At 43.6% G+C, this 13,335-nt stretch overlaps 1 protein-coding gene across 1 annotated transcript in view; it reads right to left on the minus strand.

The window, feature by feature from the left end:
- LOC126481064 (neural proliferation differentiation and control protein 1) overlaps positions 1-13,335 on the minus strand; it is a 1,141,454-nt gene that overhangs the window by 984,413 nt on the left and 143,706 nt on the right. The gene's annotated exons all lie outside the window — the stretch shown is intronic.

A 13,335-nucleotide genomic window follows, 5' to 3' on the forward strand; every position in this document is an offset into this window, starting at 1 on the left:
GTAATCCATTCACTGAACGTAATTGGTTCCTTGCAACATTCTGTGACATGCGACGAAATCATTGGCATGAGACTACCAGCAGCCGGACAAGAGAATCACCACCACATCTGTAGTCGGCCATTAAAACCATAAAACAAAAGACTGCGTTTGGAGTGCTGCTATGTAGATAACCATGGACTGCTGATGAATGTAGTCGCATTGCGTTCTGCGATGAATCACCGTTCTGCACTACCCCGGATGACCTTCGTCGGCTAGTATGGCGGCGAACCCGGGAGAGGTCCCATACTTCCAACGTTTCCGCGAGGCACAGCGGTTTTGCTCTTGGCGTCATCGTGTGGGCACCCATCGGGCATGACTTCAGGCCACGGCTGGTAGTGACTGAGGGGGCTCGGACAGCATAACGCTACGTCACGGACATCCTGCGTTCTCATGTGTCCTCCAGACATTTGGGAAATGGTGTTTGGCACTCTTCTCATTTCGAAGACGTAATAGATAATAAACCATACATACTCCAATAGAAAAGTTGGAGGGTATTGGCCACATCCAAAAGAAACTTGGTGGTAGACTCCGTCACTTGCTATATGGGAAGAAATATGAAGCGTTGACGATGGAGAACAACAAGTAGCAAAAGGCTCTCGAACAGCGCGCGGAAAAAACGAACACCTATACCTTTCCGTGCGAGCTCTAATTTTCCTTATTTTATTATGATGATCGTTTCTCCCAGTTTGGTCGGCGTCAACAAAATATTTTCGCATTCGGAGGAGGAAGTTGGAGATTGGAATTTCGTGAGAAGATTCCGCCGCAACGAAAAGTGCCTTTGTTTTAATGGTGTCCATCCCAAATCCTGCACCATTTCAGTGATACTCTCTCCCCTAATTTGCGATTATACAAAGTCTGCTGCTCTTCTTTCAATTTTGTCTATGTATTCCTTTAATCCTATCCGTAAGGGCCCAAGACCGCGCAGCAGTACTCCAAAAGAGGACGGACAAGCGTAGTGCAGGCAGTCTCTTTAGTAGATCTGTTACATTTTCTAAGTGTTCTGCCAGTAAAACGCATTGTTTGATTTACCTTCCCCACAACATTTTCTATGTGTCGCTACGAATTTAAGTTGTTCGTAATTGTAATTCCTAGTTATTTAGTTGAATTTAGGGCTTTTAGATTTGATTGACTTATCGTGTCACCGAAATTTAACGGATTCCTTTTAGAACTCATGTGGATGACCTCACACTTTTCATTATTTTGGGTCAACTGTCAAATTTCGCGCCAGTCAGAAATCTTTTCTAAATCGTTTTGCAATTTGTTTTTGTCTACTGATGAGTTTATTAGATGACAAACGGCAGTATCATCTGTAAACAATCTAATATGGCTGCTCAGATTGTTTCCTACATCATTTATAAAGGTAAGGAGTAACAATGCACCTGTAACACTACCTTGGGGAATCCCAGAAATCGCTTTTGTTTTACTCGATGACTTTCCGTCAATTACTACAAACTGTAGTCTCTCTGACAGGAAATCACGAATCCAGTCACATAACTGAGACAATTTTCCATAAGAATGCAGTTTCACTAGAAGCTGCTTGTGTGGTACTGTGTCAGAAGCCTTTAGGAAATATAGAAATACGGATTCAATTTTAAATCTCTTAACAGCATTCCACACATTTGTGAGTGTAAAGAGCTAGTATTGTTTCACAAGAACGATGTTTTCTACATCCATGATGACCATGTATCAATAGACCGTTTTCTTCGAGGTAATCCACAATGTTCAAACACAAAATATGTCCCAAAATCCTGCTGCATATCGACGTTAATAATTTTGGATTCTCTTTCATTATATTATGGGAGAGCTAGTAGAAAAGATATAAACAACTTACAGGCAATGAAGCGTGCTGTTTGCCCAGTTTACTTTCACAAGCTATTCACCGACCAAAGGTTGACGAATAATCTGTGCCCGAAAGGCGATTGCTGTCAGTACAACACAATCAAGGAAACCTACTCTCGTAAGCACTCACTGCCAAATCCTGTTATGAATGCAATTAACCCACCATTCAGGTTTCTTGAAAACTCTAATTTATTGAGGAAGTGTCTTCATGTCAAAACACAAAATGCGAATGAAAGCGTAGGTAATTTAATTTGGATTAGATGTTCAAAACGGGCATTCTGTGGACTTGATGTGCTACAAATAGGTCTCTACGATGCAGTTTTATGTTTTAATGATGGAAATAATGGCAAAATTGAAGTGCTGAAGAGTGCTGGTGTTAATCCAGGTGCGCTTACAAAGAAAGCATGTTACACCATTGATGAGAGCAGGCTCAAGAAAACCGACAGGTCACTGTGTTACCTACAGATACAGACCAGGCAGATCAAAAAGGAACAGAAGAGAAAGCTGGAGGATGAGGTGTATCAGTATGGAGGATTTTAAATTTGAGGCAAGCTGGTAACATGAAGAAATTCGAGTGGAAAATCTTTTAACTGCATATTCTCGGTTTTACATTTATTGCATTCTTCGAAGCATTTTCTCAAAAAATATAAGCGCTAATGCTATGAAAATTTCAGGAACTGTTCGATACATGTTTTGTCTCACTGGGACAATATCCTTCGTTTATATGCTGACTTATAGGATTGTATGTAGAAAAAAATTAATTTTGAATGGGCAAAATCAAAACGGCTTATCATAAAATTTTTACCGTACCGTAGTTCAATGGTCTTATAACCTTTCTAGGACCCCACAATAAAATTTTCAAATACATTACATGATTATAATTATGTTATGGCTTTTTATAAAAAGACAATAAAAAATAAAAATTAATATTTGTGGTAAAATATTTCCCATTAAAGTACATCTCTCTTTCTTTAAACAGGCAAAATTTTTGATTTACAGTGTAAGGAAAAGATAGAGTGCTACTTACCGTAAAGATGGCACGTTAAGTTGCAGACAGGCACAACGAAAAGACTCTTACGCATTAGCTTTTCTTTATACACTCCTGGAAATGGAAAAAAGAACACATTGACACCGGTGTGTCAGACCCACCATACTTGCTCCGGACACTGCGAGAGGGCTGTACAAGCAATGATCACACGCACGGCACAGCGGACACACCAGGAAACGCGGTGTTGGCCGTCGAATGGCGCTAGCTGCGCAGCATTTGTGCACCGCCGCCGTCAGTGTCAGCCAGTTTGCCGTGGCAAACGGAGCTCCATCGCAGTCTTTAACACTGGTAGCATGCCGCGACAGCGTGGACATGAACCGTATGTACAGTTGACGGACTTTGAGCGAGGGCGTATAGTGGGCATGCGGGAGGCCGGGTGGACGTACCGCCGAATTGCTCAACACGTGGGGCGTGAGGTCTCCACAGTACATCGATGTTGTCGCCAGTGGTCGGCGGAAGGTGCACGTGCCCGTCGACCTGGGACCGGACCGCAGCGACGCACGGATGCACGCCAAGACCGTAGGATCCTACGCAGTGCCGTAGGGGACCGCACCGCCACTTCCCAGCAAATTAGGGACACTGTTGCTCCTGGGGTATCGGCGAGGACCATTCGCAACCGTCTCCATGAAGCTGGGCTACGGTCCCGCACACCGTTAGGCCGTCTTCCGCTCACGCCCCAACATCGTGCAGCCCGCCTCCAGTGGTGTCGCGACAGGCGTGAATGGGGGGACGAATGGAGACGTGTCGTCTTCAGCGATGAGAGTCGCTTCTGCCTTGGTGCCAATGATGGTCGTATGCGTGTTTGGCGCCGTGCAGGTGAGCGCCACAATCAGGACTGCATACGACCGAGGCACACAGGGCCAACACCTGGCATCATGGTGTGGGGAGCGATCTCCTACACTGGCCGTACAGCACTGGTGATCGTCGAGGGGACACTGAATAGCGCACGGTACATCCAAACCGTCATCGAACCCATCGTTCTACCATTCCTAGACCGGCAAGGGAACTTGCTGTTCCAACAGGACAATGCACGTCCGCATGTATCCCGTGCCACCCAACGTGCTCTAGAAGGTGTAAGTCAACTACCCTGGCCAGCAAGATCTCCGGATCTGTCCCCCATTGAGCATGTTTGGGACTGGATGAAGCGTCGTCTCACGCGGTCTGCACGTCCAGCACGAACGCTGGTCCAACTGAGGCGCCAGGTGGAAATTGCATGGCAAGCCGTTCCACAGGACTATATCCAGCATCTCTACGATCGTCTCCATGGGAGAATAGCAGCCTGCATTGCTGCGAAAGGTGGATATACACTGTACTAGTGCCGACATTGTGCATGCTCTGTTGCCTGTGTCTATGTGCCTGTGGTTCTGTCAGTGTGATCATGTGATGTATCTGACCCCAGGAATGTGTCAATAAAGTTTCCCCTTCCTGGGACAATGAATTCACGGTGTTCTTATTTCAATTTCCAGGAGTGTACCTGCCTGCAAATTAACGTGTCATTTCTACGGTAAGTAACAGTCTATCTGTTCCTTATATTGTTGATATTCCTACCTGGTGTTCGTTTAAATTTTATATCTGCACGTTAACAGCTAGGGCTGTAAGGATTTTTTAAATAAATGTTTACATTTTCGGCTACATCACTCAATGTTGTTTGCCGACGATTCCAGACTGACTCTGCTTTTATCATATGGTGGTGTCTTTAATTTTGCAGATAATTCTAGTGCGATACATTGCGACCACAAAGAGTGATACAGGCAATCCTCTCGGCAGTGTGTGTGGTAGTGTACCCGGAGCCAGGAACGTCTCACGTACTAATTAAAAAAAAAACACAACCGTAAGATCCGCTACACCATACAGGAAAGCTTGGCGTAAGATCTTCAAGGCCGTGTTGCTATTTGTGGTGCTAATCCGGACTTCGGACGGGGAAATTAATAATACAAATTGGCGTTTCTGTTATATTCACGCTTGTCACGTTGCATTGACAGTAGGTGGTCAGTCTCTCTGAAGTAAGCTGACAGGCTGGAAGAACAGCTTTAACGAACTGGCGTGGCGTGGGAGGACGGACAGAACCAACACTGCAGATCCTCTGCCCACGCGCGCTGTGCGCACGTCACAGAGTGAGGACGAAGCTGACAGCTCTGCAAACACAGCATCTGGCGGCGCCGAGGGAGGACGTGGGCGTGGCAGAAATCACATCCCCTGCTCACGCAGAAATGTTAAGCGCCGTGGATTAGTCAGACTGCGTTCACAAAATTGTCATAGGATCAAGATGCTTCCCGACTTCCGCAGAATTACTTCAACGTTGTCATTCGACTAACAATATTCCTGGCTGGTATCTACAGCTCTGACAAACGAAAGTCTCGCTAACACATTTCTAATTACCTCAATAACGTCTCCCCAATTTTAACGCGCCCAAATATACAGGGTAGCCTGAAATTCAAACCCTAGCACTTCGCCATGTGCTGCAGCTATGGATTTGACACAAAAATATTCTTTTTCAGAACATACGAACTATCGTTTGCGAGAAATTCTGCGGTAAAGTACGTGAAATGTCAATACTGCAGGCGGGACGTATGGTTTATCTCGCGCCTCTCAAACACTGAATAACGTGCCGTCGTACGTACATGGAAACATTGACGGGTCCATCCAGTAAAGATGCTAATTTCGAATGTTAGCGTATATCGTTGTAAGCTTATCTAGTGCAACATATCAACTTATTTTGATACTGAATTTTACGAGGGGAGTTCGATAAGTAATGCAACATTTTTCCTCGTCCAGTTTCGGCCGAGAAAATGCAAAATTTGTTGAGGGACATCGTGAAATATTCCCGCTTCAGTCCCTACAGTTTCATGAATTTACGATAGGTGGCGACGCTACGGGTAGCCTTCAAAATGGCGTCTCTAGCTGAGGTGCGTTCCAAGCAAGGAGCTGTCACTGAGTTTCCTTTGGAGGAAAATCGGAGCGTTGCAGGTATTCATAGGCGCTTGCAGAATATCTTCGGAGACCTGGCAGTGAACAAAAGCACGGTGAGTCGTTGGGCGAAGCGTCTGTCGTCGTCGCAACACGGTCGCGCAAATCGGTCGGCCCGCCGCATGCAGCTGTGCTACCTCAGGAAATTGAAGAAATGACCTTTGCGTCTTCGTCGCCACAAAAACGCAAACGAACTTCTCCTTCTCCATGACAACGTAAGATGTCACACAAGTTTGGGCACCTGTGAGAACTCACAAAACTTCAGTGGACTGTTCTTTTTCATCCACCCTACAGCACGGACCTCGCACCTCCCGACTTCCACCTGTTTCACCCAACGAACGATGCACTCTGCGGGAAGCAGTACGTAGATGATGGAGAGGTTAGTGATGAAGCAAGACATTACCTCCGACCTCGACAAGAAGAGTGGCACCATGCGGGCATAAAGGCCCTCCCAGTAAGGTGGCGTGAGGCCTCGCGTTGAACGGAGATTGTGTTGAAAAATAGGGGTTTGCAGCCAAAGAGTGGGGAATGATATCGTGTTTTGGAATCCTGAAGAAAACCAACCCGCTATCAGAAAAAAACTTGTTGCATTGCTTATTGAACGCTACTCGTAAATTTTCATCAATCATTTTTTTTATCTGAAGAGTACAAAGACGTGGTACAATACGAATTTCATTACTATAATGATGTAACCATGCTGTCATATGCTATTACAATGGAAAACACTGAAAGAGTCGCATTTATTTACAATCATGGTCGGCAATACATGATTCTGAAAGCTGAATCATGAGAATGCAGACTGCTACGTGTCAGCACCAGTAGTAATCATGGTTGCTTGGAGGAGTTAAGTTAACGCAAACACAGTGTCGTTTTGATTTCTGTCGTAGTCTCAAAAGCACTATCAGTGATAAACGTGAAAATTTTGCATTACAGATCTGTGTGAACTGTAGTATTGTAGTTAAAAAAAATTTAATCTGTCTTCCCAGTACGTTGAAACTTCCTCTGGCAAACTATGGATGCTCAAACATTTGGACAAGAAGGATTTTTGTTTTAAGATCCTATGGTACGTAGCATGGTGAGCAGCCTGGTCGCATATTTGTGGACTCTTGCATATACCTTGACCCGATACCCTCAGCGTGTCTCCGAATAGATTTCAGATTAAAATAAAATAGTTAAAATTTACGAATTAGGATCTTTCTTTTCTTCTATATGAACTAAGTCAGTATCATTTATACACAAATTCCCGTGTAACTGTAGGCAGTGTGCCCATATGTTGCTGGGACAACATCGATTCCTGAGAGATTGCAATTTTTCTGTATCGGGTCGGCACTGGAACCCAGAATCTTGTTGTCCCCAAACTGTGCTCTTACTGGTTGAGCTATCCAGGCAAGACCAGCGGCCTGCCCTCATAGCTTCGACCTGCTGGGACTTCTACCCCATCTTCCAAATTATTTAGCATCCCCTACGTAAACCTTTTTGGATTACAGTCCATTTACAGAAAGAATGTTCCAGATAGCAATTTACGTCAATCACATACTACAGATTATTCCCAGAATTAACCTTTCACTCTGTATCATGTGTGAGACAAGAAGGCAACAGCGACTATCGCGAGTCGACGGAGCGAACAGTTTACTCGGCAAGGCGAGCTGGTTACCCATCCAAAGTGGCAGCACCGTCGTATTTACACCCGAGAAGCACGCAAGAGGGAATTAGCAGGTGGTTACAATTAAAGTTCAGCTACTCACTGAGGTCCAAGGTGGGCTGTAATTATGGTATGGTAGCGAAAGTCGATAGATATTCTAACGCGTTAATGTGGAATCGATCGAAGGTGGGGAAAAAATTAGTTCCAATTTTGCCCACCAGATGTAAATCTGGCGCTGTGAATGCAAGTAAGACAAATAGAAATGTTTCCATATGTAATGGATTAGAAACAGCATGAGGGCAGAAAAGGTCAGACAGGTGAAATAGGCATAATTTTGATTTTGATATTAGCTGCCACTTATACATTTTGTTCAATATAAGCACTGGAGACGTCGACGAGATGTTGTACAGCGCCAGATTTGCACTAATTTTTTACAGCGTAAATCGGTCGCGCATTAACGCATTAGCATAGATAATTACTGCCCATACTCGACCTCCATGCGTAGCTGCACTTCAATTACAACCACCTGATACTAGCGCACAGTCCAGTGTTCTTACAGTCTGAACCCTGTCACACGCTACACGTCTGTACGCGCCACTGAATCAAGTTCCCGTCTAGCAAAAGAACGGATTCAGACAGGGTGAACAGTGTATCTCACGTTGGCTGCTCATGAACTTTCGCCTGCAGTATCCGTAAAATTACTGCCCACTATGATATCGCTATTTTGCACGGCTTCAATGCACATACTTCATCCTCTCATAAAAAATTTTATGTAATATGTTTAAGTCGTAGGTGATGGCGCCGACTCTTTATTGAAGTCTATATTTCAGTCTCGTCGACCGTCAAAGTATCTCCCCTCAGAAGTCATCGCACACTTTTTTGGTGTGATACGCGACGTTTCTGGTCTTCTAATGTCATAGCAGTAATGACTAACGTCACAGTATCAAAAGCAAACTGACCACATGGTCTAGAAGTCAGAGTGTTTTGGTTAGTAACACTGTGGTCTCGCGTCTGCTTCCCGGTGGCAACCTCAAATTTACCTCTGGTGGAAAAGACTGGAAAGAGCTCTCCTCATTCTTGTGAGGTCAACTGACAAGCTGCTTGGGTGACTGGGCGTCACTTGTGTCATACGGCTGCACGCGAGATTTCTACACTCCTAAACATCCCTAGGTCCGCTGTTTCCGATGTCATAGTGAAGTTGTAAGTAGGCTGTTTAGATTTTTATGTTGGTAACGCCACGTAGCGCTCAGTATGAAAATCATTGGCTGTGCTGTGTGCAGTCTGTGGCTGGTTGGCATTGTTGGTTCAAATGGTTCAAATGGCTCTGAGCACTATGGGACTTAACTACTGTGGTCATCAGTCCCACAGAACATAGAACTACTTAAACCTAACTAACCTAAGGATATCACACACATCCGTGCTCGAGGTAGGATTCGAACCTGCGACCGTAGCGGTCGCGCGGTTCCAGGCTGGAGCGCCTAGAACCGCCCGGCCACTCCAGCCGGCTGGCATTGTCGGAAATATTCTCTATTGTAGTGTTGGGCAGTTCGATGTGAACTGCGCATAGCGTTGCGCAGTTGGAGGTGAGTCGCCAGCTGTGGTGGATGTGGGGAGAGAGATGGCAGAGCAGATGATCTGGACATGTGTCCATCAGAGACAGTAAATTTGTAATACTGGATATCATGAACATATATATATATATATATATATATATGACTTTTGAACACTATTAAGGTGAATACATTGTTTGTTCTCTATCAAAATTTTTCATTTGCTAATTATTCCTACCAGTAGTTAGTGACTTCAGTGGTCAGAATCTTTTATTTAGTTGGCAGTATTGGCGCTCGCTGTATTGCAGTAGTTCGAGTAACGAAGATTTTTGTGAGGTAAGTGATTCGTGAAAGGTATAGGTTAATGTTAGTCAGGGCTATTCTTTTGTAGGGATTATTGAAAGTCAGATTGCATTGTGCTAAAAATATTGTGTGTTAGTTTAGTGTTGATCAGAATATGTAAAGAGAGAAGTGTCTGAGTACGTTCAGTTCTGCTCAGCTGTTTGAAAATCAAATAACGTAAGAGGTTTATCAGCACAGTCATTCATAAATTTTTCTAAGGGGAGGTTTTATATGGCCACCCTGCCTGGATACCTCACTGGAATCTTCTGATTTTTTCTTGTAGTTTGTGTAATTAGTGTAGCTATTGTTTATTGCTAGCGCATAATTATAGAGAGAATTTCCTTTGTAGTTGTAGCTTTTCATTGTTGTACAGTAAAACAGTTGTGGCATGCATGTAGATTTGCTCCAAGTATTTCACAGCTGCGCTTGCAATTAACGAGATATTATTTTCAGTGCTATGCTAATGTGTTTTCTTGTTTTTGCTCTTCAAATTGTGCTTTTCTTGTTACCGTGTGAAATACGTGATAATTATGGCATGTGAAAAACATAACCCTAGGCTCCAAAGTAAATTGAGAAATGATAGTGACGACGATTGTAGCATATCAGCACCACCGTGTAATGAATTAACAGACATTTAACGTAGTAATTTGGTAATTGTGCATAGGGAAATGGAGCAGGCGGCAAATAATGGTGTAGACAGTGAAACAATTTGTGAACAGGGAAGCATTATCGATCGATTGGTCGGCAACAGCTCGCCTCAGGAATCCGAAATGATCAGGACTGTCTTTATGAGAACAATTTTTGCTTTTGACCAACAGTGTATCAATAAGTATGTGCATTTGATATCTTTGTTATTGTAATTATGAAATTTTTTTTTCAAATCTGTATTGGCCACTGCCCAAAACAATTTGTAAAATTTTTTGTGGGGAGCATGGTGGCTATGTAAGTAGGCTGTTTAGATTTTTATGTTGGTAACGCCACGTAGCGCTCTGTATGAAAATCACTGACTGTGCTGTGTGCAGTCTATGGCTGGTTGGCATTGTTGGAAATATTCTCTATTGTAGTGTTGGGCAGTTGGATGTGAAGTAGTTTCGCAGTTGGAGGTGAGCCGCCAGCATTGGTGGATGTGGGGAGAGAGATGGCAGAATTTTGAGGGCAGATGATCTGGATGTGTGTCCATCAGAGACAGCAAATTTTTAATGCTGGATTTCATGAACTGATATATATATATATATATATATATATATATATATATATATATATATATATTATGACTTTTGAACACTATTAAGGTAAATACATTGTTTGTTCTCTATCAAAATCTTTCATTTCCTAACTATGCCTATCAGTAGTTAGTGACTTCAGTAGTTAGAATCTTTTATTTAGTTGGCAGTATTGGCGCTCGCTGTATTCCAGTAGTTCGAGTAACGAAGATTTTTGTGAGGTAAGTGATTCGTGAAAGGTATAGGTTAATGTTAGCCAGGGCCATTCTTTTGTAGGGATTATTGAAAGTCAGATTGCATTGCGCTAAAGATATTATGTGTCAGTTTAGTGTTGATCTGAATAAGTAAAGAGAGAAATGTCTGAGTACGTTCAGTTCTGCTCAGCTGTTTGAAAATCAAATAACGTAAGAGGATTATCAGCACAGTCATTCATAAAGTTTTCTAAGGGGAAGTTTCAAAGTGGAAACGTGAAGGGACACGTACAGCACAAAAGCGTACAGGTCGTCCTCGTCTGTTGACAGACAAGAGGCCGCCGACAGTTGAAGAGGGTTGTAATGTGTAATAGGCAGACATCGATCCAGACCATCACACAGGAATTTCAAACTGTATCTGGATCCAATGCAAGTATTATTACAGTTAGAAGGGAGGTGAGAAAACTTGGATTTCATCATCGAGCGGCTGCTCAAAAGGCACATATCACGACTGTAAATGCCAAACAACGCCTCGGTTGGCGTAAGGAGCATAAACATTGGACGATTGAACAGTGGAAAAACGTTGTGTGGAGTGGAGAATTACGGTACACAATGTGGCGATCCGATGGGACGGTGTGGGTATGGCGAATGCCCGGTGAACGTCATGTGCCAGCGTGTGTAGTCCCAAGAGTAAAATTCGGAGGCCACCGTGTTATGATGTGGTCGTGTTTTTCATGGAGGGGGCTTGCACCCCTTGTCGTTTTGCGTGGCACCATCACAGCACATTGGATACAGGCCTATATTGTCGTTTTAAGCACCTTCTTGCTTCCCACTGTTGAAGAATAATTCGGGGATGGCTATTGCATGTATCAACACGATCTACAATGGACGGCCTGTGGCGGAGAGGTTACACGACAATAATAACTCTGTAATGGACTGGCCTGTACAGAGTCCTGCTCCTGAAACCTATAGAATACCTTTGGGTTGTTTTGGAACGCCGACTTCGTGCCACGCCTCACAGACCGACATCGATACCTCTCCTCAGTGCAGCACTCCGTAAAAAATGGGCTGCCATTCCCCAAGAAACCCTCCAGCACCTGATTGAGCGTATGCCTGCGAGAGAGGAAGCTGTCATCAAGGCCAAGGGTGGGCCAACACCATACTGAATTCCAGCATTACCGATGGAGGGCGCCACGAACTTGCAAGTCATTTTCAGCCAGGTATCCGGATACTTTTGATCACATAATGTACGTTTAGCAGACGAATCCAAAAAAACGTCAAATAACGTTAACAGTCTCTTAAGAGTGTAATTTTCCTCCTCAGTAACAAACAAAAATACTTACAGAGATAGTAACGTTATGTGTTCGATTTTAATTGGCGCTGGTGAATTCGGCAGTGAGGTAGGAAAATTGGCCGCCTACATCAGTGGCAGAGGAGTAAATGACATGGTCACTGTGAGGTGACGGGACGAGAGAGAAGAAATGTATTGTTTGTCGTCCATTACCGACAACATGGGCGTGCACGAACGGCCAGCTACTATTGCATAAATTTTGCGACATGCGTAACACGGATTCGTGAATGAGCATTACAGAGGCGATAATCTTCAAATACGGTGCTTATCTGTAGCAAATAACATTAAATTAACTGAGACCATTGCAATACAATGCATGGAGTAGAAGAAAACTGGTATTTCATTTATTAAAACTTATAAGGACAAATACTATTTATTAATCAAAGTCGTTGGCACACATGGTGAAACCAACAACACTTCATCACGGAACTATAGTGCCGCAACTGAATATGAAATAGAGCACAATCAACACAAAGTATTCCGAATGATACTGACATATAGCGATCTGCACTTCGGGGCTGCCGGTCAAATTATCTCGTGTCTACTGTAGAATAGTATTAACAATACCAAAAGTGAGCGATAATTATTGGTGCGCAATTTCCGAGCGCTCTTCATGTAACAAAGACCTGTGAGATCGAGGTTTTGCTTAAAATTTTCTCGATGTACTTACCACCGCGCAAATGGTTAGCACGGTCAGAGAAGTTTGCCCAACGTGATGTAGATGCTAAATGCAACTACAATGCGACTAGTATTATACTGCACTTGACAGTTAAGAGCACTTGGTGCCCGTATCTGATTGGGCCAGTCCTTATCTTGCAGTCTAGCGTGCGAAATCTGCTCAGCTGCCATCTGCCCAACATGGGCTCTGTTACAACTGTCGGTGCGCCGTTGCAGGTAACAACTAGGACTGTTGATATTTTTAAAAATATCGGGAATCCGATGTATCGATATTTAAAAAAAATATCATTATCGACCATCGGTATACCGAAAATATATCGATATATCGACGAAAACAATTTCGACGTACCGGCCTATAAAAATACTGACTGCACATTGTGAATACACTCCCGGTTTTAAACCTGTACATCTATGTACTGATTTATTGGTTCAAATGGCTCTGAGCACTATGGGACTCAACTGCTG

The sequence above is a fragment of the Schistocerca serialis genome, chromosome 5 (assembly GCF_023864345.2).
Source record: "Schistocerca serialis cubense isolate TAMUIC-IGC-003099 chromosome 5, iqSchSeri2.2, whole genome shotgun sequence".
NCBI lineage: Eukaryota > Metazoa > Arthropoda > Insecta > Orthoptera > Acrididae > Schistocerca > Schistocerca serialis.